Source organism: Anabrus simplex, chromosome 2, assembly GCF_040414725.1.
Source record: "Anabrus simplex isolate iqAnaSimp1 chromosome 2, ASM4041472v1, whole genome shotgun sequence".
NCBI lineage: Eukaryota > Metazoa > Arthropoda > Insecta > Orthoptera > Tettigoniidae > Anabrus > Anabrus simplex.
In genome coordinates this window covers 618,167,810-618,194,809 of record NC_090266.1, presented here as the reverse complement: position 1 = coordinate 618,194,809, position 27,000 = coordinate 618,167,810, and the positions used below count along the sequence as shown (strand labels likewise).

The following is a 27,000-nucleotide window of genomic DNA, read 5'->3' as shown; positions in this document are numbered from 1 at the left end:
CATTGTGTTAAAATGATGGCCGCATTTTGTTTCGCCGAAGACAGGGGGAAGTGGCTTCACATTGACTGCATTCACACAAGACGTATGTCCACCAACTCAAGGCCTTAAGATGCGGGGTGCTATTGGGTACAACCACAAATTTCAGTTGATGCGTGTCCAGAGCACTGTGACCAGTTTGACCTACGTGAATGACATCCTGCGACCCGTAGCCATACCCTTTCTGCAAGACACCCCAGACGCCATATTTCAACAGGACAATGCATGACCACATATTGCTGCACAAACACGTGCCTTCTTGTTGTCACAGGATGTCAGACTGTTGCCCTGGCCTGCCCGATCACTGGACTTGTCGCCACTCAAAAATGTGTGGGATGTGGTGAAATGACGAGTGCGGCGCTGTGACCCATTGCTAACCACCAAAGATGAACTTTGGAACCAGATGAATGCAGCATGGATGGGTGTACCCCAGGACGCCATTTGCGCCTTATACGTGTCAATGCCATCACGTATGGAACAAGTTATCAGTGCCCATAGAGAACCCAGTGCCTACTAGGCAACAGGACACATGTTGAACCTAGGTGACTGAAATGGTAGTTGTTTCTTCAGAACATACTAATGAACATGTCTTATGAATATGAACTTCCTGTATCTAGTCATTCAAGAAGTTGTTTTTTATACAATACAATACAATACAATACAACTCTTTATTGCCCACCCTAGTTTACACCATCGGTTACAGGCAATAAAGACCGTGAAATACACCTAAACCCAAAAACAAAACAAAACAATATAAACTAACATACTATTATGTATCTTGTAAAACTTCTTACTATCTACACTAAAACTATTTACTATCTACTCTACTCATTTAGTGGTGACAGCACCGGCGGAATCCATACCTTGTACTGCACCACCTTGCCTAAAACTATTGAGATGTCTCTGGCATGCGAGGAACACCTACCGCATGTTAGGACATCCCCTACCTCAATTCTAATGTACTAACACATATTCTACTATCTACAGCTAACTAAACCAAGAGAAAAAAAAAAAAAAAAGACACTGGCTGCACGCAGAATTCCCTAGTAAGGAGAGAACCATCCCACCCAGCACCGCTAGCAGCCACTCCTCTCAGGTCAGATGTTACCCCTACCTATAGCTCGTGCTTCCCTCCTCTTTTGTGTGACAAATCGTATTGGCGGTTGACCAGTCCATCATACGATCCGTCACTTTTTTATCTACTGCTCCGCCTATAATCGAGTCGTCTTACTTCATACCTTCCCACATCTTGATTCACATGATCTTCTGTGAGCGGACATGCTTCATCTTTCACCATGGGATGGGACTGTACCACCCCACCCGTCTACATCTTATACCCCTCCCCCCCTTCCATCCCAATCTTCCCCTCTCACTTCTTCCTTGCCTCTGTTCATCTCTCTTATAATACTTATACGTTGACTTTTACACTGCTTGGTTATGTTCAACCACTACACCCTATAGTTAATATTTAAACACTATTTACAAACGTACTTGTTGACAATTCTCCATATCCTTATTCCTCGCATTTCTTTCATCTTTCTTACGTCTCTTATGCCTGTTGCTCACGGTAAAATTTTCTGTCAAATTTATTGTACAATAATTTAATTTTATAAAATTTCTGTTGCTCACGGTCAAATTCAAGTTTGATAAAACCTTTGATAAAACTTTTCATAAAATAGGACATGTTCTATTCCGTAAAATTAATTTTACGAAACGAACCAATCAGCGAAACTGATATCACGATGATGCTGGCGCTACGTTGTGAGAAGATTGAGAAGCTCGATTGTAAACAAACACTTCTTTCTAAAATGGCAGGATCCGGGTGGATTATGGAAGCTTTTAGTGTTTTACTGACGAATACCAGAAAAATTCTTGTTTGTTCGAAGTTAAATCGCCACTTAACCACAACAGAAATGCAAGAAGGTAGGCAGAAAACATAATCGCCGAATTCCTATATGAATGCTGGTCTTCTAACCTCAACTAATTTTCGACCAAGGACAGCAATCCTCTACCTTCTTCTCTTCTTTTGATCCAACCCGAGTCCAGCATTTCCTGGCATTTCTTTTCATCCTTTTTACCACTGTACAACATATAATTGCAGCTAAAGCAGCAAGTTTTGCTTTGTTTGTTGGAGCCATACTCTCAAACACACTGTAAGTTGAACAGCTGATTCTTGGTTTAAAAGTTTATCGATAGATGGCAGCACATACACATCTTAGTTCAGAAGTGACTTCATAGATGGCCATCCTGATGCTTCCACGGATTTTATAAAATAATTTTACCGTGAGCAACACAACTTGTTTTCACCAAATTTTAATAAAATTAATTGTACAACAAATTTTACGAAACATTTTACCGTGAGCAACAGGCATTATACTAAACTAGAAACTACTCCCTTTTTTTTTTTTTTTTCCCTATAGTTGAACTTGCATATTAAACCACCGAATTGTCAACAATCAAATCTGCTTTTTCCTTATTCCTCACCTTTCTTACCACTTATTTACATTTCTAAACAGTCCAACAGTTCCTCTTCCTCACAGCCACTCATTACTTATTAGAATCTTAAATTTAAACACTATTTACAAACATACTTGTTGACAATTCTCTAGTTCCTTCTTCCTCACATTTCTTTCATCTTTCTTACGTCTCTTAGACTAAAACTAGAAACTACTCTCTAATTACATTTTTTTTTTTTTCTATAGTTGAACTTACATATTAAACCACCGAATTGCCAACAAATCAAACCTGTCTTTTCCTTATTCCTCCCATTTCTTACCACTTATTTATGTTTCTAAACAGTCCAACAGTTCCTCCTCCTCACAGCCACTCATTACTTATTAGAATCTTAAACTAATGTTTAGAGTTTCTTCTATTGTGTTATACGTTCTGTCATATAATGCAATCCTCTCCCAATATATCCAAATATCATACAATCTTATCTGTTTATATTCCAAACTCCTCTTATTGTAATAAAATTATATATAGCCTAGCAGTTTCATCTACCTATTTCCTCCTCTTCCTCTGTAATCCTCTTCTACCTCTTGTTCTCTTAATTTCATTATAAATCTAATTCTAACCATATTTAAATATTTGAAAATATTTGTTCCTCTTCCCCATTCTCTGGCTAGCCATACCGTCATCCTTTCCCTTTTTTCTACGTTTTCTATCTCTTTCTTACTCAACACTTTCTTTTTCAACTCCTCTAACTCCCTACATTCGATAAATATATGTAGGTCCGACCATCTTTCTCCACATAGAATACATCTACCCGCATTTTCTTTACCTATCCACCCTCTATTTCTTGGAATTCCCAAAACCCACCAGTATAAACCTCTTTTACCCTTCCTGTCCTCGCCTTCGGTTTTCGGGTTCATAGTTTCTACCAATTTGTTTAATACTGATAATGAGGCTCTTTCTCTACATTCCATTATTAAACTCTGTCTTTCTATATCGGCCACTCTCCTTATAACCCTTCTCCATACCCATTCTTTCCTCTCTCCCCATCTCTCATACCCTATATCTCCTAACCCTAGTTTTTGTAATTTATTTTTGCACTTATTCACCCAATACTTCTCGTTCTCCATATTTTTCTGGAATCTATACGTCTCTTGTACTAAATCCCCTCCCTTCCCTTCTTCCAATCTCATCCAATATTTCATCACCCTCTTAGCTATAGTAATGTCTATCGATTCTTTACATACTACTCTAGCCCCCACATTTGCAGTACATTTTGGGACCCCCATAATAATCTTACTAAATTTAGCCACCACCTGGTTTAGTTCTTTTCTACTTTCTTCCAATCCCCATATTTCTACCCCATATAACATTTTTCCTTTAACCATTGATTGGAACACCATTCTCTGGATTTTGTACTTTATATCCGGGAATTTATTTTCTAATATCCCCACTACTGCAAGTGCTCCCCTCCCTTTATATTTGGCTCTTCTGCTCTGATTTTCCCACGAACCGTTACTACTAATTATTACTCCTAAATACTCCATTTTTTTTCTGGTCTGATTTCTTGCTGCTCAACTATCCAGAATTTTTCTTTTCTTTTTTTGGCTTTCCTCTTCCTACATATCAGTATCTGTGTCTTCCGTACATTTATTTTGAGCGCCCATCTTCTCGTATATTCCACTACCTCTTTCAGCCCTTCTTGCATTCCATTTGCTGTTAATGCCATGATCAATAAATCGTCTGCAAATAGCAGTCCCGGTATCTCCCGATTCCCAATCCAAGGGCATTGCCATCTTTCACCTCCATGTCCATCTAATATATTATTTATAAACAATAAAAATAATATCCGTGACAACTTACAACCCTGTCTCACACCCCTCTTCGATTCCATACACTTACTCAACCCACCCCCTTGTAATTTAATCATCACCAATACTTTCTCATATATTCGTTCTATCGCCAACCTCATTTTCTTCAATAACCCAACATCTCTTAATCTAGTAAATAACGCCTCTCTATTTACTACATCGAAGGCCTTCTCTAAATCTATTGCTGCTACATATAATCTCTTCCCTGCTATTTTCACATACTTCGTAATTAAAGTATCCAGAATCCATACATTATCCACAGTATTTTTCTCATTTCTAAACCCATTTTGATACTCCGAAATCCTTCCATACTTCTCTGCTCAATTTTTAATCCTATTAGCTAGAATTCCTGTATAAACCTTCGACAGCGAATCCAGGAGTGTTATTCCTCTATAGTTGTTTGGATCACTTCTACTTCCTTTATTTTTGTATGGACATAGTACTACTTTTCTGCACTCGCTAGGAAATTTATTCGTTTCCCATATCTTGTTAAAAAATTTCACCATCACTTTCAGCATTGCTTCATTTGCTCCTACTTCCTTCCATATCCTATTAGTAATACCATTTGTCCCACCTGCTGTTTTAGTTTTTGCTTTACTTAACACCCTAACTATTTCCTGGCTTGTTATCTCCTCATCTAGTAACTGTACTCCTATTTGTGCTTCTTTTACAATATACGTCTTTTCCCTACCTCCCTGCCATTCCCCCCACCCCCCCAAAAGCTCTGCAAAATATCCTATCCACTCATTTTCTGCTATCATTGTTCCTTCCCCTGTCAATCTAGTTCTCTTTATCTTATTTATAGTTTCCCAAATCCTATCAAATCTTTTCTCTTTACAATATCTGTTCACTCTTTCAGCTTCTGCCTCTTTCCAGCATCTTTTTTTCTCATTTAGTAACTTCTTGTAATCTCTTCTTAATTTACAATATTCCTCTCTTTTCCCTTGTTCCCCTCCTTTCTTAAAGTCCGCTAGAGCTGCCATTACAATCTTTCGGTTCCCCTTACACTCTTCATCAAACCACCCCGTGCCTATGTTTCTGTCTTTCTCTTCTCTTCTCTTCTCCTCACTTTCTTACCCACATTCCATACTGGGCGTTCTATTAGTTTTAAAACTTCATCTACATCCCCTCCTTCCAGCATCCTTTCACTTTCAACCCTTATACTTTCTTCCCTCTCTTTTAACTCTGTTCTCAATTTCTCAATCGTAGCATCATTCCAAATGTACTTCCATCCCTCCTTATACCTGTCTCTTTTTCCTACCCCTCTCTTCACTCCATCATTATCCCCTCTTAATTTTATCTTGATGGGCATATGTTTTGTTATCACACATTCTGTCACCTCAAAACTTATTATTTTCTTTAGAGCTATTTCCGTGCTTACTCCTATATCTACTACACTCCCACCCTTTGATGTGATAAATGTCAGTTCCCCCTTACTATCTCCCTTCATCCATCCATTTGAAATGTATAATTTTTCTAAAGCACATAACTCTAACAGCATTACACCATAACTATTTATATCTTTGTCTTTACTATTTCTTCTGTACTCTCTCACTTCATTATCCTCTCTCCCATAATCTGGTACCCTATTACTCACTCTTGCATTCCAATCCCCTAACAATATCATTCCATCTTCCTCATACAATCCTTTAATTTTGTTTATTTCTTCAATCAGTTCTTCAAAAAATGATTTATTCGCATAACTTGAGTCTTTAGGATGGTTGTATAATAGAGCCAGACAGATTGCCTCCTTCGCATCATTTCCCATTTTAATTCTCAACCACACCACCCCTTCTACCTCATTTTGTATTCTCTCTACTCTCTCTACTATCTCACTTTTTATTAAAATTGTTATCCTACCCGGGTTTCTTCCCATTTTCCCCATTTATTTCTTTATCACGTTGACTACTCTATACCCATCCCATTCAATTTCTACCCCTTTCCCTAACCACGTCTCTACTAGGGCAATGATCTCATACTCCTTTACTATTCTCTCAAATTCTTTATTCCCTATCTTCCCCAACAACCCCTCAATATTCCACACCCCTATCGCCATATCTAGTTATTTATTCCCTCCCCCTCTCTGCATCTGTGCTTCTCCACTTCCACCTCTACTTCTTGTCACTCTTCCCTGTATGTCCTCTCCAGATCTCTCCTCATCCTCTTTTCTCCGGTCTTCCTTCCCTTTCTCTATACCTGTGCCTTTTTTCTTTCCCCATAAATCTTTCAATTCTGTTTTTTTTATGAACATGAGTGATTTTACAAGTAATTTATTTTAATGTATCTGAAATAGACATTAATAGATAAGAAATGTGAAATCATGAACCATTGATACCTTGCTCATTTTGACTGGACCACAGTGACCTAACTAGTGCTGAAAGGGCCCAGTGGTGTATTTAGATATTCCCTGCCCCTGGGCCTGTGGTAAGTGCAACTCCTCTTATTTAATAAACGTCCTGATTTACGTTCATGAACCATAATGAATGAAAACCTACAACCTGTTTTCCAGTCATTGACCGGGTCAGGGATGTAATGAATGAAGCATATATAGGCTGTTAGTACGATGGGGTCGCCACTCCCAAAGTGATATATTAACGACTGATAGATGCAATGAAATGGGAATGGAGAGTGTTGCTGGAATGAATGATGACAGAGAAAGCCGGAGTACCCGGTGAAAAACCTGCCCCGCCTCCACTTTGTCCAGCACAAATCTCGCATGGAGTGACCAGGATTTGAACCACAGTATCCAGCGGTGAGAGGCCGATGTGCTGCCGTCTGAGCCACGGAGGCTCTTCATGAACCATAAATCTTGTAAATTTATATGTTCATATAAGAATGAGCTGATGTTACGAATAACTTATTTTCATGTATCTAAAATAGTCATTAATAGATATCTTACTGAGTGAGTTGGCTATGCAGTTGAGGCACGCAGCTGTAAGGGTACTTTCGGGAGATAGTGGGTTCAAACCCCAGTTTCGGCAGCGCTGAGAAAGGTTTTCTGTGGTTTCCCATTTTCACACCAGGCAAGTGTTGGGGTTGTACCTTCATTAAGGCCACAGCCGCTTCGTTTCCACTCCTTGCCTTTTTGTACCCGATCATCGCCATAAAACCTATCTGTGTTGGTGCAACATAAAGCATCTTGTAAGAAAAAAATAAGTAGAAATCATCAGTCTGCAGTAATAAGAATTAAGGGCTATGAAAAAGAAGCCATAAGGGAGTGTGGCATGGCTATCTCTCTCCTTCTCAGTATATAAAACAGGTTGTTTCTGTCCTTTTCAGTGTTTGTACGGAACATGCCGTAAAGGAAATCAAAGAGGAATTTGGGACGGGAGTCACAATCCAAGGAGAGGAAAATAAAACTCTGAAATTTGTAGATGATATTGTTATTTTGTCTCAGTCTACAAAAGTTCTGTAGAAATTGCTGAATGGTATGGACACAGTCTTAGAGGAGTACAGGATAAAAAATAAATAAATAAATAAATAAATAAATAAATAAATAAATAAATAAATAAATAAATAAATAAATAAATCTAAAACAGAAGTAATGGAGTGCATTTGAACAAAGTCAGGTGATGGAGGAAATATTAGATTAGAAAATGAATTCTTAAGGAAGTAGATGAATATTGTTACTTGGGTAGTAGAATAACTATGGCAGAAGTATGGATGATATAAAATGCAGACGAATACAAGCAAGGAAGGCCTTTCTTAACCTTTTAAGTGCTGAGTTACCAGTTGACTGTTTGGTACCTCAGTGCTGAGTTTTTTCATTCGTATGCAAAAAAAAATGTGTAGAAGCCTCAATTTTTAACTTATCAGTGGGGTGATTAGCTTAAAATGTTTATAAATGTTGGTTGTTTATAAATCTAAATGCAAATGGAAAATCCTACACTTATGTTCAATATTATTTTGAGAGAAAACAAAATTACACTTATGTGCCCATGCGTGCATTATCTTTATACAAAGTAAAGAGCCCAAAATAATATTTCCAAAAGTCTGTTGGCAACTAATACATGTAACTTCTTGGAAGTATATAAGTTGATATTTAAAAAAATACTTTCCAAACCTGAAATGTGGTGATAGTTAAATGTTGTCTACTGGTTGCTTATAATGCCGAATTGTTCAATTATCTGCGCCAACTCCACTGGCACAAGAGTTTCTAAAAGATCAATGATTTTCGGGTTGTCATCAAACATTACTACAAGACCTATCTGTGTCGGTGCGACGTAAAGCCCCTTAGCATCAAACATTACTTGGCCGTCAGAGCCTGTCACAGTTACCTGAAAGTCTGGTGAAGAAAAGTAATCCATCCGCTACGAAATTAGCGATAATATAGCTTTTGTACTCGCCGTGTTTTTCTTCTTTCGTTTAGAAGGAGGCTCTGTTTCTCTCTCACATACAATATTTTCGGCACTCTCTCTATCACTCTCACTTTCATAATCACTTAACAATTCCTTAAAAATGATTATCTCCATCACTTTCCGGTGGTTAATAACGGAAAGATTCTGTGATACGAAATAACATCGCTGCAAGAGCAAGTAAATTGTTTTTCCGCCAAGTTTATTTAGATCACAGATGAACTCCGCAGACGTCTACAAAAAGCTCTGTAAGTTACTTCCCGAAGCTATAATCTCTGATCAGTTAGTTCTACATAATGTTCAACAGATGGCAGAACATATCAGAGATCAAATTTGCACTCAAAAGTGAACCGGGAATCTTGAAAAAATTAAAATTCTCGCAACGTAAAGCAACTTGCAAAAATGAGTGCAATTGGACTTGACAAAAAAGTGACTGAATAGGTGGCTCTGTATCCAGAAAATAGAACTCAGAGAATTAGAGTAGGCGAAGCTTCATCTGTCCCTGTAATAATCAAGAGGGGAATTCCTCAAGGCAGTATTATTGGATCTTTATGTTTTCTTATATACATCAATGATATGTGTAAAGAAGTGGAATCAGAGATAAGGCTTTTGCAGATGATGTTATTCTGTACAGAGTAATATTTAAGTTACAAGATTGTGAGCAACAGCAAAATTACCTCGATAATATTGTGAGATGGACAGAAGGCAATAATATGATGATGAACGGGGTTAAAAGTCAGGTTGTGAGTTTCACAAATAGGAAAAGTCTTCTCAGTTTAAATTACTGCATTGATGGGGTGAAAGTTCCCTTTGGGGATCATTGTAAATACCAGTGTATTAATATAAGGAAAGATCTTCATTGGGGTAATCACATAAACATGATTGTAAATAAAGGGTACAGATCTCTGCACATGGTTATGAGGGCATTTAGGGGTTGTAGTAAGGATGTAAAGGAGAGGGCATGTAAGTCTCTGGTAAGACCCGAACTAGAGTATGGTTCCAGTGTATGGGACCCTCACCAGGATTACTTGATTCAAGAACTGGAAAAAGTCCAAAGAAAAGCAGTTTGATTTGTTCTGGGTGATTTCCGACAAAATAGTAGCGTTACAAAAATGTTGCAATGTTTGGGCTAGGAAGGTTTGGGGGAAAGAAGACGAGCTCCTCGACTAAGTGGTATGTGATTGGAATAAAAACTAAAAGTTAATTTATTAATTTGACTACCTGATCAATACAATAAGTCTTGTCTTTGTTGTTTACATTGACATGTTAACTAAAATGGTACATGTTTCACCTTGTATATAGGCATCATCAGCCATTGCCTTAACCTTGAAATAAAATCAGGCACCTGATTTACATATAAATAAAACTAATTTTGAAAATGCCTTGGAGAGACTTGAACTAAAATTAACATATAGTAAAATACCTGTACAATGTTGGTTTTAAAGATATTGCAATGAGGGAGGACTTTACAATTGGTGAAAGTATTTGCAACATTGACATTAGAAGGCTACTATTATAATTAAAATGAACAAAGCAACAGTCTGTTAAAAACAAGTGGTAAGATTGCTATAAAATTATGTTGACCGACCAGCGGTTACAATTAGATAAAGACGAAAATGACGATTAAAATCGTATTATTCAAAAAGTAATGTTGAATAAAATAATGTCGAAGGATAGTCAAGTGACCTGTAATTATTTGTTTACATGAGATAAAAGTCGAAAGTGAATGGCATATGGTGAAGTTGTGGTTCACTGTGATGAAAAAATACGAAGTTATAGTTGAAGGTTGATGAACGATGTTTAAATTAGTCTTCTATGGACCATCTCAATTTGATGCGATGCTAAAACGTTGCTAAGAATATGGGTTTATTGACATTCTAGTCAAAAGGCTATGTGACAGTTGAATCTGTAAAAGGAAACCAGAAGCATGGTGTTAATTGTGTGAAAAAATCGTAATAAAATGTTTAAGTGGAAATCGTGTACACTTACCATTTGACAATGGTGAGGGTAACTTGTTAAGTCTGAGCTAAAAGTTATTGACGACTGTTGACTTCTTACTACAAGTGTTATAGCTGTAGGTTTGTGTTGGAGGGGGATCTGTTTGTGAAGGCGTGACTACGGGCTTGTTTGTAGTACTTGGAGGGGAGCTGCTATTGGTGGGAGAGAAAGAGGAAAGTTTATTGATGCGCATATTGTAACGGTGAGATGCTGTTGGAGGGAGCGATATTAGAGTGGGTGTGACTATGGGTCTATTGATCCGGAGTAACTATTGTCTTTGATGTTAATAGAGTTATGATTAAAGAATAATGTTAATGCTAAGAATATGGGTTTATTGACATTCTAGTCAAAAGGCTATGTGACAGTTGAATCTGTAAAAGGAAACCAGAAGCATGGTGTTAATTGTGTGAAAAAATCGTAATAAAATGTTTAAGAGGAAATCGTGTACACTTACCATTTGACAAGGGTGAGGGTAACTTGTTAAGTTTGAGCTAAAAGTTATTGACGACTGTTGACTTCTTACTACAAGTGTTATAGCTGTAGGTTTGTGTTGGAGGGGGATCTGTTTGTGAAGGCGTGACTACGGGCTTGTTTGTAGTACTTGGAGGGGAGCTGCTATTGGTGGGAGAGAAAGAGGAAAGTTTATTGATGCGCATATTGTAACGGTGAGATGCTGTTGGAGGGAGCGATATTAGAGTGGGTGTGGCTATGGGTCTATTGATCCGGAGTAACTATTGTCTTTGATGTTAATAGAGTTATGATTAAAGAATAATGTTAATAGAGTTATGATTAAAGAATAGGGATATACAAATTAAAATGCTCTACATGTAATTTTTCTTTTGTTGGCCAAACTGGCCGCAGCTTCTCCACCAGATACGCCGAGCATTACAATGCACAAAGACACAATAAATTCTCCGCAATGGCCAACCACATGAGGGATGCAGGACATAAATTCACAATAGAACAAGACCTTCATATCCTCAAAAGAGTTGAAAAAAGTAAACTCATGATAGAATACGAAAATTTATTCATTTTCCTCGACCAGCACTTTAACAAAGATAAGAACTTAAACGACATTATTGATGAAAAAAAAAAGAGCCCCTAGTATGAACATATTTCATTTCTATTACAAGAATCAGTTCCCCTCACCAATATATTCCTAAACATTTTCAACCTCAAGTCAATAAGCACTCCCACCTCCTCTACAACTAATACACTCTCCTCCCTTCTCCTCACCACCATTACCTCTAATTCAAATGCAACCAATAGACCCATAGCCACACCCACTCTAATATCGCTCCCTCCAACAGCATCTCACCGTTACAATATGCGCATCAATACACTTTCCTCTTTCTCTCCCACTAATAGCAGCTCCCCTCCAAGTTCTACAAACAAGCCCATAGTCACGCCTTCACAAACAGATCCCCCTCCAACACAAACCTACAGCTATAACACTTATAGTAAGAAGTCAACAGTCGTCAATAACTTTTAGCTCAAACCATTGTCAAATGGTAAGTGTACACGATTTCCACTTAAACGTTTTATTATGACTTTTTCACACAATTAACGCCATGCTTCTGGTTTCCTTTTACAGATTCAACTGTCACATAGCCTTTTGACTAGAATGTCAATAAACCCATATTCTTAACGTTTTAGCATCGCATCAAATTGAGATGGTCCATAGAGGTCCAATTTAAACATTGTTGATCAACCTTCAACTATAACTTCGTATTTTTTCATCAAAGTGAACCACAACTTCGCCATATCTCATTGACTTTCGACTTTTATCTCATGTAAACAAATAATTACAGGTCACTTGACTATCCTTCGACATTATTTTATTCAACATTATTTTTTGAATAATACGATTTTAATCGTCATTTTTGTCTTTGTCTAATTGTAACCGCTGGTCGGTTAACATAATTTTATAGCAAATTTACCACTTGTTTTTAACAGACTGTTGCTTTGTTCATTTTAATTATAATAGTGGCCTTCTAATGTCAATATTGCAAATACTTTCACCAATTGTAAACTCCTCACTCATTGCAGTATCTTTAAAACCAACATTGTTCAAGTATTTTACTATGTGTTAATTTTAGTTCAAGTCTCTCCAAGGCTTTTTAAAAATTAGTTTTATTTTATTTATATGTAAATCAGGTGCCTGATTTTATTTCAAGGTTATGGCAATGGCTGATGATGCCTGTATACAAGGTGAAACATGTACCATTTTAGTTAACATGTCAGTGTAAATCAACAAAAACAAGACTTATTGTATTGATTAGGGGGTCAAATTATCCAATCAAATATCATCAATACGGATCAAAAATTATATTTATCACATGTAATAAGTGGTATGTTCCAAGCTGTCAGTGGAGAGATGGCGTGGGAGGACATCAGTAGACAAATAAGTTTGAGTGGTGTCTTTAAAAGTAGGAAAGATCACAATATGAAGATCAAGTTGGAATTCAAGAGGACAAATTGGGGCAAATATTCGTTTATAGGAAGGGGAGTTAGGGATTTGAATAACTTACCAACGGAAATGTTCAATAAATTTCCAATTTCTTTGCAATCATTTAAGAAAAGGCTAGTAAAACAACAGATAGGGAATCTGCCACCTGGGCGACTGCCCTAAATGCAGATCAGTAGTGATTGACACAGCTGTACCCAGTGAGATTTGTTGTTGCGCATACAGAAGCTTTAATCTAAATAAAGAAAGCTATTGGCATGTACTTGAAGTGAAATATGATATCACTGCTGATTACATTCTTCATGTTATTTATGCATAACATGTCTGATGCTGTAATTACCTGATGTCTGCACACACTGCTGTTGAACAAAATTCCTCGATAAACCTTTGGAAAACCGTATATAGGATAATATCTTTTGTTTATTTCCACCTATTCAATACATTACAAGAAGTTGGCATTTACTTTAAAACATTATTCAGATGAGACATGTTTCGCCTCTCACTGTGAGGCATCTTCAGTCATTATCAAAAACCTTATTATTTTACCAGGCATCTGGTTGAAGATATTCAAAAATGTGTTTGATGATTATAAGAGAGGTAAGATTTACGTTAGTTATAAACATGTTCATGAAGTAACTAAAAATCTAATATATTGATAAAAACATATGTAGTTCTTTGTTGAATAGGATTTGTTTGATTGTACTATAGTAAAAGAAGGTGGCTTGAAGCCGTAGTCATTAATAGATGTCTAATACATAGTGGAAGGCATAAAATATCAGTTCTATGAGAATATACATTACATTCAAATGATACTAAAAACTAGTGGATTCAAAGGTAGTACATATAAAATGTTCAATGAAATAACTATAGATCTAATAAAATGATAAACACATATGTAGTTCTTTGTTAATTAGGACGTCGTAAGATTGTACGGCTTAAGGCCGTAGTCATTAATAGATGTCTAATACATAGTGGAAGGCATATGAAATCAGTTCAATGAGCATATATAATACAAACAATTGATACATAAAAACTGGTAGATTCGTAAGAGGTACATTTAAAAAATGAAGGTGTCATGTGACTATAAAAGACAGTTGATGGCTTAAAGCCGTAGTCAAAGTTTGAAATGTAGGTCAAATAACTGCTAAATATATGGTAAAAAGATATAAGTCAAAATATACAGCTTAGTATAAAAAATATGAAGGAAAAACATTCCAATTGCTTGACAAAAGTTACTTGACGTTGGCATGCGTTTGTCCGTCAATTTTCATCACTTGTAATTAAACCTTTGGAAGCCGTATGCTTTTATCTTCTTATGTAACCTGGAGTTGACCTACATTTCCTATACGAGTGTAGTGACCTCCAATGCGGTTACGTCCACTCAATATTTATAGTTAGAAATTGGAAAATTTTATTGAAACCCCTGTAATATCCAGGCATACTATCTAGTTTCACACGTCCTGGTAGCTATGTGGAGACATTTGAAATAAATACAACAGTTCTATGCGATGTTAGATGTATCTACGTCAAATTCATTTCTCGAACAAAGTTCGGGAATTGTATAATAGAATTCAATTAAGAATTCAAAGTACCATGACGACAATTAACTGCATATATCGGTAAAATTTTATATATTTTCCTGCACCTGTACAGACCACGGCACTAAATCTCTGTTGAATCTTCTGAAATAAACTTACGTTACGAAGTTCTGCCTGCTGCTTCACTATCAGCACAGTACCAGTTTCTGCTCAGCTCAGACTACCACTCTTACACATCTTTGACGTGAACACCACTTCTTTGAACACCTCTTAGCCCTGCTCCATCCTCCTCACACACTTGCATAGACTTTTATCAACTTGTGATGACCACTCATCTCCCTACTATCTGGTCATCCCTTCCACATCGACACACAGTAGCTAGCGAACACAGACACTCGGTCGAATCCACGTGGCCACACACTTTACAAAATCAGTCATGTCTCATATTAGCTAGCCAACGCAGACAAATGACGACTACCTAGCATGTGTCAGCGGAAAATTTACTTGCCTAATACAGCCTCGGTTAAACATAGCCTCGATTGCAAAATAATATGCCAGCTCATCTGGCCACAGTTACAAAACAAAATTTTTTATCCAATGATTAAATGACATAATATGCATTATACCTAATTATGTTACAGTCTAAATTATGAATATCAGAATATAAAATCTAATGAATTGGGTCAATTAATGAAATAAATGATGAATGAAGTCTGTAACCTTGTTGTACTGTTGCAATACACATGTATCACTGTGTTTATTATGAATAATCTGATTACATAGCAATATGCATGCAGTTTATATTTACAATGAAGAAAATTTCACATGTGTGTGAAAGTGGTATAAAGAACGTATTTCACATTTAAAAAATGGGCTGTCACAATGTGCACCACCTTTCAAAATTTGCCACTCTATGTCAGGACCTACATTGCTTATACTTAAATATGTTGCTGCAAAGGCCACTGAACAGGTGTCCTGTGCCGTTTTATTGTGCAGTAACTACTTTTCATTTTTACTTTTTTCTCCTCTGTCTTCTCATGTGCTACAATATGAGATTTACAGTACACTGTGGGTTCCACACTTGCATAAGTACATGGGGTTGATGAAAAAAAATGTTGTTAGCCCATAAATGAAGTGACTGCAACAGACAGTAATACATACATACATACATACATACATACATACATACATACATACATACATACCCATTATAGACCGTTTTGCCTTTTTGTGTTCAGTCTGCAAGCCTCTGTGAATTTCCTAAACACCGCCGCCACAATCCTCTATTTGTAACTATTTCTGTGGTGTGTTCAGTTCTATACCTTTTATCATTAAATAATTAGAAACTTCATTGTCTTCCTCTACTTCTCTTACCCTCCATGACAAAGTCCATTTTTCTTCCAAGTAACGTATTGTCCTTCATTCACTTCATATGTCTCCACCATTGAAGCCAGTTTATGCATACACCTTCATCAATCGAGTTCATTCCTAACTTAGCTTTTACTTCCTCATTCTGAGTACTTTCCTGCCATTGTTCCCAGCTATTTGTACCATTGTTCATTCTTGCTACATTCATGTCTGTTAATTCTAAATTATGAATAAGATATCCTGAATCTACCCAGCTTCCACTCCAGTAAGGCAAAGTTGGTGTGAAAACAGACCCATGTAAAGTTAGTTTCGTCCTGGAACTGACTCAATTCTTACAGAACACTGTTGATAGCAACTCTGAACTCACTGAGTTAGTTTTGCTGCACCTTGTTTCAGTATCACTTCCCGTACTATAATGCCACCCTGGAAAAATAAACATCTTAAATACTTGAAATTATCTAACCTGTTCCAGCTTTTTATTCCCAACCTGACATTCAACTCTCTTAGTTTTCTTATGTACTGACATCACTTCATTCTTGGAAAAATATCACTCACTGCACCTATTTTCAAGTTCCAAGAAAGTAAACTGCAGGCTTTCAGCACAATCTGCCATTCAGACTAAGTCGTCAGCATAGATGAAACTGCTTACTACATTTCCGCCTAGCTGAATCCTTCCCTGCCACTTTATACCTTTCAGTAGGTGATCCATGTAAACTATGAACAACAAAGGTGAAAGATTACAGCCTTGTCCTACCCCTGCAAGTACCTTGAACTAAGAACTCAATCTACCATCAATTCTCACTGTAGCCCAATTGTCAACATAAATGAATTTGATTGCTTTTATTAATCTGCTCTTAATACCATAGTCCCTCATAACAGCGAAGATCTTTTCGCTTGGTACTCTCTCTTATGTGCCTTCTCTAGATTTATGAAACATAACTGCCTATTCTTCTCATAGCATTTTTTAGTTACCTTTAGCTTACTGAAAATCTGATCCTCACAGCATATCTATGGTCTGAAACCCTACTTAGTCTCACAGACTGATCGCACCCACCCTTCCAAAATGCCAGTGAACATCCTGCCTGGTATACTGATTAATGAAATACGTCAATAGTTGTTGCAATCCTCCCTGTTCCCATGCTTATATGTAGGTATAATTACTGCTTTCATCCAATCAGAAGGTACCTTACTGACATTCCATGGTAATCTTATTACTCCATGAAACCATTTCATCCCTGCCTTCCCATTATGTTTCATTATTTCATGTATAATTTCATCTGTTCCTGTTGTTTTTGACAATGGAGATTATTTACCAACCTTTCCACTTCAAGAGCAATTTCACCAACAACACTGTCCTCCCCATGAGCTTGGTTGTTCACGACATCACCAGAATGATTTCCTTTTACAGTGAGAAGATTTTCAAAATATTCTTTCTACCTGTCCGGTGATTCCCTGGGATTTATTATGAGTTCACGGGATTACCCAAAACACTTACTTTCCCTTTTCCCCTCTATTTCTAAGATTCTTCATTACTGCCCAGAAAGATTTCCCTGCTGTTTAACCTAGCCATTCCAATGTATTACTGAAATCTTCCCACGACTTCTTGGATTCAACAATTATTCATTTCACTCTGTTTCTTTCTTCTACGCACGATTCCCTGTCTGCATCAGTCCTTGTTTGGAGCATTTTCTGACACGCTTTCTTTTTATGTTTGTAAGCTGCTCTCACTTCATCATTCCATGTAGATGTTTGCTTTTATCCATCTTCACACACAGTTGTCCCTAGTCATTCTCTTGCTGTTTCTACTACAGCATCCCAGTATGCTACACATTCTCTTATTTGCTAAGATTATTTACGTGGATTATCTACTGAAAGGTATAATGTGACAGGGAGAGATTGTCAGGTGAAAATGCTGTAAGCTGTTTGGGCTATGGTGACAACTTGGTTTTAATGGCAGACTTTGCTGAAAGCCTACCATATAATATATCGGAGCTTGCAAATAGGTGCAGAGAGTATTATGCAAAAATTAGCCTTTTCAAGACTGAGGTGATGTCTGTAGGTAAGAAACCTTAGAGAACTGAATGTTAAGTTGGGAATACAAAACTGGAACTAGTAGATAATTTAACTGGGCGAGTTGGCCATGCGGTCAGAGGTGCGCGGCTGTGAGCTTGCATCTGGGAGATAGTGGGTTCGAATCCCACTCTCGGCAGCCCTGAAGATGGTTTTACCGTGGTTTCCCATTTTTACACCAGGCAAACGCTGGGGCTGTACCTTAATTAAGGCCACGGCCGCTTCCTTCCAACTCCTAGGTCTTTCTTATCCCATCGTCGCCATAAGACCTATCTGTGTCGGTGCGGCGTAAAGCCACTAGCAAAAAAAAAAAAAAAATTGATAATTTCAAGTATTTAGGATGGTATATTCTTCCAGGGTGGAAGTATAGTAAGTGAGATTGAATCAAGGTACAGCAAGGGTAATGCAGTTAGCTTGCATTTGCAATCAGCACTATATTGTTAGAAGACAGCTCCCAGATGAAGCTATCCTTACACAGATCAGTTTTCAGACCAGCTCTACTTTATGGAAGTGAAATATGGGTGGACTAAGGATAACTTATTAATAAGCTAGAAATAACAGACATGAAAGTAACGAGAATGATCACTGGTACAAACAGATGAGAACTATGGCAGGAAGTTACATAGAATGAGGAGGTAGAGGCTAAGTTACAAATGAACTCGATGGATGAAATGGTATGCATAAACAAGCTTCGGTGGTGGGGGCATGTTAGGCAAATGCAGGAGGATAGGCTACCTAGTAGAATAATGATCTCGGTGTGTAAAAGAAGTAGAGGAAGACCAAGATGAAAATGTTTAGACTCTGTTTCTAATGATTTAGAGATAAGAGGAATGGAATGAAACGATGCCCAGAGCAAGTTACAAATTGAGGATTTCAGTAAGTTCACAGAGGCTTGCAGACTGAATGCTGAAAAGCATAACAATAATGAAGATGCATGATGTATGTATGTACTCTGTTGGAATATGCTTCTGTAGTCTGGGAGCCGATCTACAGATCTTATATCAATAAATTAGAGAGACTACAGAATACATTTGTAAGATATCTGCAATAGAAGTCCATTATAGCGAGAATTCATAACGACAAAAAATTTACTCACTATAGCGGATTGTCCCTTACGGTATATAATTTTTTGTAAAAGTCTGGTAAAAACCTCACACTCATTAAAATCGGTATGCTATGGCAATCATTTTGTTAAAAACTTGCGTTTTCGCTTATTTTCATACTACAGTTTACTCGTTAGTAATTTTTTTCACTCCAAGACAACATGAACACGTGTGCTCAAATTCATTCTGAAAAATTGGAGTAGTATCATTCCAGTGCTTTCTGTGGCAAACATTTCAGTTCTCTTATTCAAACAGTGTCACCTAACCTAACTTAATCTCATATGTATCATGAAAACATATTTCAAGCACCAGTAGAGTAATGACAACCTTTTCGCTATAAATTTACATGGGAATAGCCTTTCTGGAATTTAACCAGACGTGAGAAAATACCATGAAACTTCGTTAGTGCGTTCCTTATTAAGACTATTTCTTGCTTGGCACGTCATAAATTTGGAGTCCTGATTCAAATCGTATTAAATCTATATAAAAACACGTCAGTTATCATGGCACAAATTTTCTCTATTACCGCGTAATATGATCACAGTTTTCGTAGCCCTGAAAATGTTCTTTGTCATCTCTTGTAAAAGGAATGTGATTTCCAACACAGATTAAAACCCTCGCCACAGGAGGCAGGTCGGGGAAAGTTGTGCGAAACCAGGAAATGGCCTTGAATTGCTGAACTTTACAGGGTAAATTATTACACCTCTGGGAAACAAGCAGCCTCAGGAAAATTCGGTTTTGCTCTCCTGTATTCATTGATGTTGCTGAATAACCCATTAAGCCTGTTTGTGCTTGTATTTCGCATTACATTCAGAAGTTAGAAATTTATTCTTTGTTGAGTGATACAGTGAAGGGTAGCGAATATTCATTGCGTGATAGCCGACGTATGGATTAGGAAGCTGACGACCGTGGTGCATATTTGTCTTGTGTTATGGTTATGGATACTGAAAAAGTCGTGAAATCACTGACTAATAAAAAAAAACCATGGCACAACAGCTCCGAAGGACCATGGCCTACCAAGCGACTGCTGCTCAGCCCGAAAGCCTGCAGATTACGAGGTGTTATGTGGTCAGCACGACGGGTCCTCTTGGCCATTATTCTTGGCTTTCTAGACCGGGTCCGCCATCTCACTGTCAGATAGCTCCTCAATTCTAATCACATAGGCTGAGTGAACCTTGAACCAGCCCTCAGATGCAGGTAAAAATCCCTGACCTGGCCAGGAATCAAACCCAGGGCCTCCGGGTAAGAGACAGGCATGCTACCCCTACACCGCGGGGCTGGCGCTGACTAATCAAGACAAAATTTAAATCCAGGAAGTGGACAGACATCTGCATCTTTAAACGGTAGCGTGTATGTTGAAACCTGCACCTTTGAGTTTCGACTCGAGTCGATCGAAGTGTTGTCCCATTAAAGATGCCGGTCAAAGTCATTCTCTCGCACTTGGCTGAGTTTAACTTGCAAATAATTCATGGCCTAAGAGTGTGACCAGAAAAAATGTTTAACTCACTGATCTAAATATAAGGCTTCAGCTGATGTTTGTTTTAGAAAGTGTGTGTCACCTGCAATAATGCAGTGATACTTTAATAGGCCCCAGTGCTAATGTTTTAATATTTGTTGTCTGGTGTTTGTCGCACTTTTTAATACGCTGTTATTTAATAATCCCCAGTGAAAAAAAGCAGTGTTCTCCCTAGAACTGTTCATCAGCCAGATGGCTGACTACGTAAAAATGAAAATCAAATTTCAATTTATTGCCCTCAGGGCATTAACAGTAATATCAGACAGGTAAATTTAATTGCAAAATTGAACTCTTTTAGTGTTATTATAATGAAACAAGACATAACAGAATATTTTGAAGTTTTTGTGTTCTACTGCTCGTTCATAATCATGTAACACTGGAGCTTACCGCTTGGTTGCTGTGGTGTGACATCATGTCTACTTCAGAATCCTGTGCTCGCATGCGATTACTAGTCACGTTATACACTCAAAAAGAAATATTGTTGCCCTATTCTCTCTTTAGTGTTTTTTAATAGTTCATCACTGCTGCCAACTTTACGAGTTACATATTGAAATCACGAGACATAACTATCGACAAACTAACCTCGATGTATCAGTAATGAAGGGGTTCCATCACTCAAATAAATGATTGATCAAGATATTCATAATTAAGTCAGTTTGTAAATTCAATAAGGAATTAGGGAAATACACTCTCTCACCCTCACTTAATTTGATGTTATTTATTTCTGCCTCTATTTAAATATACGCATGACTAAAACTGTACTCTTCGGTGTTTGCCTGGTGTAAATAATTCAGCTCCCTTCTTGAAATTTGTTATTGCTTGTTGGACTTACGTGAAACCACGCTGTAATAATACACACAAGCAAATATATTACATTGCTGGGGCTGTACCTTAATTAAGGCCACGGTCGCTTCCTTCCAACTCCTAGGCCTTTCCTGTCCCATCATCGCCATAAGACCTATCTGTGTCGGTGCGACGTTAAGCAACTAGCAAATATATTACATGTACATATGCCGTAAATCAATAAGACTATATAGAGTCTACAAACTGTACCAAAGTCGTGAAAAGACAAGGTTAGGTTAAGCTAGGTTGATAACAAAATTTCCTTCCAATTCAACGGAACTGATCTTTATAGAAGAGATAATATTTCTTTCCTTTTTGGATTTTTTTGATTCTTATACATCCTAATCGGATTCTATACATATGAATTGGATGAAATAAGACCCTATTATTAAAATGCTGCGTTTGTTATTCGAACATGCCATAATTTTACTAATCTGGTATTACCCAAACAGATTTATAATCCTACAAAAAAAGAAAATATGCTTCATTTATAGCCACAAATCTAACACTAGCAGTTTTCATAATATGGCAGTGGCAATACGTAAATCTTGCAAGTCACGAAAAAACTCCATGACTATATAGTGCCAACGTGCAAGATTAACAGTAACTATAAAATGTCAAATCGGTAACTAGGGTCCCTAAACTGTATGGTTAGTAACTCTGAATTAAACCCAACAGTTAGAAAATAACTATAAATCACTAACTTCAGTATTAACAGGGGAGAAAGGGTAAGGTTGAACTCATAGTGTATAAGCTTACATGGCAGGGAACGCTCGCGCACACCATGTAATATTCAAGCAAAACGTTTAAACTCTGATGCAGTTGTTACAATTATGCTAACAATATTGAAGATTTATCATTTAAAGAAACAGTTTTACAGTATTTAAATTTTGATTTGGAACACCAAATTACTCAAATATGTAAATGTGGGTTATGTTAGCCGGGCAGTCTGCAAAAGCGGCAGGGCAGTGCACCCAGTAAAAACGTCCTATGGAGAGCACTGAAAAGGTTTTTGTATTTGTTTTCTTGTCTTCTTCATGCTTTTCAGTACTCTCGTCTCATCTTAGAAATGGTAGATAGCCTATATCTTTCACTATACCCATACATACACAACTTAAAATTCATACATGTATGTAGCATTAAAATCAAGCAATTGTTTGCTTCAGCCTATATTTCTAACGAGTTGACAATTGCTATCGGCCACGTTATTTACACATTATTACAGAAATATGTTCTCTTACATTTCAAATTTTGTTTACAGAACGCCAGTTGACAAGTATTACTAATCGACTGCGATATTCTCTTAGGCTTCGATTTTCGACGAGAGAGCTCGCTAGTGCACATAGCGAGAAATGAATTACTAATAGTAGCTGGAGATCTGAATGATCCAAGTAGGGCAGGCAGGATTAGGTTTGAGAGATCCCATTAAGGATATGGGTATGGAATGAGAAATGAAGAGTGTGAAAAAATTCTCCTAACAGTCCAGTCTTATCTAGCTTTGCTCAACACCTTTTTTTTATTTTTTTTTATTTAGGGAAAGTAAACTTTAGAACAGAGAGAAACTCTCTGAAATGTCAAGAATTGTAAGGTTATCCTAGGAGAAAGTCTTGCTTCCCAGCATAGACTACTTGTTACTGACATCAGTGTACTTTGATGTCCTGGTAGAAAGAGACAAAAGGCACCTATAAGAATTAATTGGTGGAGATTACAGAGGGAACTGATGGAAACTCTTACAGAAGAACTTCGACAAGCAGATGTCTTACAGGGTTTTGATGATGAGGGCATTGTTGGACAAGCTTGGTGCAATGTGTCATCAGTGGTCAGGGAAACTCCATAGAAAGTTTGCAGTCAAACAAAGGGAAAGAGTTTCATAAAAAAGGAAACTTGGTGGTGCAATGCAGAAGTCCAACTAGCAGTTCAAGATAAATACTGTGAGGCCAAGAGAGAAGCGAAGAAAGCACTGTATGGCCAGAGATCATGTGTATGAGGTTTTGTATGAACATCTAGAAAAAGAAAACAAGGGGAACAGGAGATCTTTAGACTGGAAAAGTTACAGGAAAGAACAAGAAAGGACACTGCACACATTACAGGCATAAAGGATAAGCAAAACTCTGTCTTGTCAGAGGAGGAGGAAGTTAAGAGCTGCTGGAAATCATATTTTCAAGAACTGTTCAACGAAGAGAATACCAGAGTATCCTGTGAAGAACTCCCCAATCAATCTAGGTACCGGGCGAGTTGGCCTTGCGCGTAGAGGCGCGCGGCTGTGAGCTTGCATCCGGGAGATAGTAGGTTCGAATCCCACTATCGGCAGCCCTGAAGGTGGTTTTCCGTGGTTTCCCATTTTCACACCAGGCAAATGCTGGGGCTGTACCTTAATTAAGGCCACAGCCGCTTCCTTCCAACTCCTAGGCCTTTCCTATCCCATCGTCGCCATAAGACCTATCTGTGTCGGTGCGACGTAAAGCCCATAGCAAAAAAAAAAAAAAAAAAAAAATCAATCTAGGTCTTGTGTGTTCAGTAGCTTTTGCATATGTGGAAAATTTATGGGAAGAATGAAGAATGGCAAGGCCCCAGGCCTGTATGATCTCCCCTTTGAAGCTTGGAAGAACATGAAGGAAAGAGGAATCAAGTGGTTTACAGATGTTTTCAATAAAATCATAATTAAGGGGAAAATTCCTAAGGATTGCAGAAAGAGCATTATTATCCCCATATATAGAAACAAAGGGGATGCACAAGATTGTGCTAATTACTGAGGAATTAAACTATTTTTTATGTTCTATAACTGTGGGAGAGCGTCATCAAAGGGAAGCTAAGAGAAGAGAACTTTCATCTCAGAAAAACAGTTTGGATTTATGACTGGTAGATCAGAATGCTCATTGAAAAGTACCACCTGCACAGGAAAGATCTGCACATGGTCTTTATAGATGTGGAAAAGGCCTACGACAGAGTGCCGCAGGGTTGTGTATTTTTTTGCGATGTGTATTTCTACTGTCTCCTTTATGTTTAATAATTTGCTTTTATTTTCGATGTGTAAAATTTTAAGATTTGTGTTGATGTCTGTGAAATGGTGAGAGGAGTCATGTTATTCTCCGAAGGTTGAGTGCCGATTGTATCTATCAGCATATTTGTGTCCTTTGTATCTAATGTGGAAATTGCATTTTGTTTGGCTTATATATAAAGAGATGTAGTTTGGTTCGTAACACATATGTATTCATAAACGGCTGATTTTGAGAAAAGGTCTTTCCTTTTTTTTTTTTTTAGATTGCATTTGCTGCTGCGTCTTTGTAGTATGTTGTTCATTCTGATGGCTATTTTTACACATCAAACATTGTGTCCAGGAAGGAAGAGAAGTGAGATTCAACTTCCTCTCCCTCATGAAGAAACATGCCACACACATGCATTGCAAGTTGTATAGTTTTCTAATTTTGTGTAAGCGTGAGCAATTTGCCTTTTGCATGACCTCTCGTGTTCTAAAACATGCGTGACCTCTCGCGTGTTAAGCAAATTGTTTTTCACAAAAGCATATGTTTTGTAATGGAATTGGCCATTTTTGTTTAGGAAACTATTTACAAACTCAACCTATGTATTTTCCAGAATTTACAGTAAAGCCAAACACAGGCCTTCAAATACCTCAGAACACAGAAATCAGACTTGCACCACGTGGGAAAATAAACAGCTCAGTTGATGAGAACAGCGACAGAAGAGTGTTCATGAGGAAGACTGTTCTAATTATAGAAGGAATTGTGGCTAAGACCCGTCAAGATTTGTCACTTCCCATAACCTCCTCATATCAGAAAGAGTGAACTTGTAATCTTTGCATTCACTATCGGACAGGTACATGACCATCTTTGTGCTCAATTCTCCATTTAGATGAGGTTCTACTTTATCATCTTCGGAGAGAAGGGAAATATTGGAGTTAACCTTTGGAGCCCTAAATACACTGATTAATACTGACAATTCTATTGTAATCTGTTGTATTCTGTCTCGTTTCAGAAAGACAAATACGTTCCCTCACCTGCTTTAAGCAGATGGATACCATGTTGTGCTGATTATCCTCACCTGCTTTAAGTTGATGGCTACCATGTTGTGCTGCTGATGATGAGTACGTGAACTCTGAAACATTGATCTCACCACTGAAGGTCACCTACAACTTGCCACATTGTCATAATAACAATGATTGAAATTACCTAAGGATTTCTGGGAACTTCAGGAATCAAAGTAATATGCCTTGTCACCAAATTTTGGTGTATCAACAGAAAGCCAGACTATTTTGAAAATGACAAAGTAAGTTTTCAGGATAATATTATTTTTTACTGTTCACTGACCAGTGTAACACTAATGTATTTTAGGTGCATAGAAATTGTGATGTATATTGTCTAAGATGTGTCATGTCAAAAAAATCAATATAAATAAAATTGTAATTTCGTCCGTACACTTCAGAATTTTGCTTCATACTTCGTTTTTTCTTTTTCTCCGATTACATATCCAAAGGTTGAGAATAGGTTTAGTTTTTGTCTGTCTGTCTGTCTGTTTTTTTTTTTTTTTTTTTTTTTTTTTTTTTTTTTTTTTTTTTTTTTTTAATGTCCCATAAAGACAGCTGAACAGAATTTCTTAAAACTCTGCATTTATGTTCAGTTATAGTCAGGTTGTGTGCTAGGCTATCTACCATATATACACAAATAATCTCCACCATTTAATTTTGCTGCACCCTAATTTTAGGAGAGGGTTTTGGAAAGGATAAAAGGTTTTGTGTGTGTGGGTTTCTCAAACAAATTATTTTGGCCCAGATATGTCGACGACACCCTGGTTATTCTAGATGATAGAACAGTAAATGCAGATAGCACCCTTAACAATTTAAACAACATAGACCCTCATATAAAATTCACACTGGAGTCTGAATGCAGTATACCATAAATAAAGTTTTTAGACCTCGCAATTAAGAGACTACCTTCCTCACTAGAATATCTATCTATATAAAATAACTTGTCCTGACTGACTGACTGACTGACTGACCTGACCTGACCTGACCTGACCTGACCTGACCTGACTGACTGACTGATCACCAAGCCAAAACTACTGGACAGAAAGAAATGAAATTTTGGGGATACGTTCATATTAACATGTAGGTGCTCGCTAAGGGAGGATTCTTGGATATTCCGTCTCTAAGGGGTTAAAAAGCAGGGTGAATTTTTAAAATGAGGATATCTATATCTCAAAAACTTAAAAGTTTACAGACGTAAACATTGGTATTTGGAATCTCCTTTAAAATTAAGGAAAAGCGTATATTTTTGTTTTTGGAAAATCCCATTAAGAGGGGTGAAAAAAGGGGGAAAAGGGGTTGAACACCTTTTATGAGGAGACTTATATCTCAAAAACTGAAG

The 27,000-nt window shown here is 37.3% G+C and overlaps 1 protein-coding gene across 2 annotated transcripts in view; it reads left to right on the top strand.

Annotated features, from left to right (window-relative positions):
* The window catches only part of LOC137498544 (E3 ubiquitin-protein ligase SIAH1A-like), a 264,443-nt gene that overhangs the window by 55,914 nt on the left and 181,529 nt on the right, over positions 1 to 27,000 (top strand). For both annotated transcript variants that reach the window (XM_068226225.1, XM_068226224.1), the window contains exon 4: positions 25,613 to 25,903. The gene's annotated coding sequence lies outside the window, so the exon portion shown is untranslated. The remainder of the gene's footprint in view (positions 1 to 25,612; positions 25,904 to 27,000) is intronic.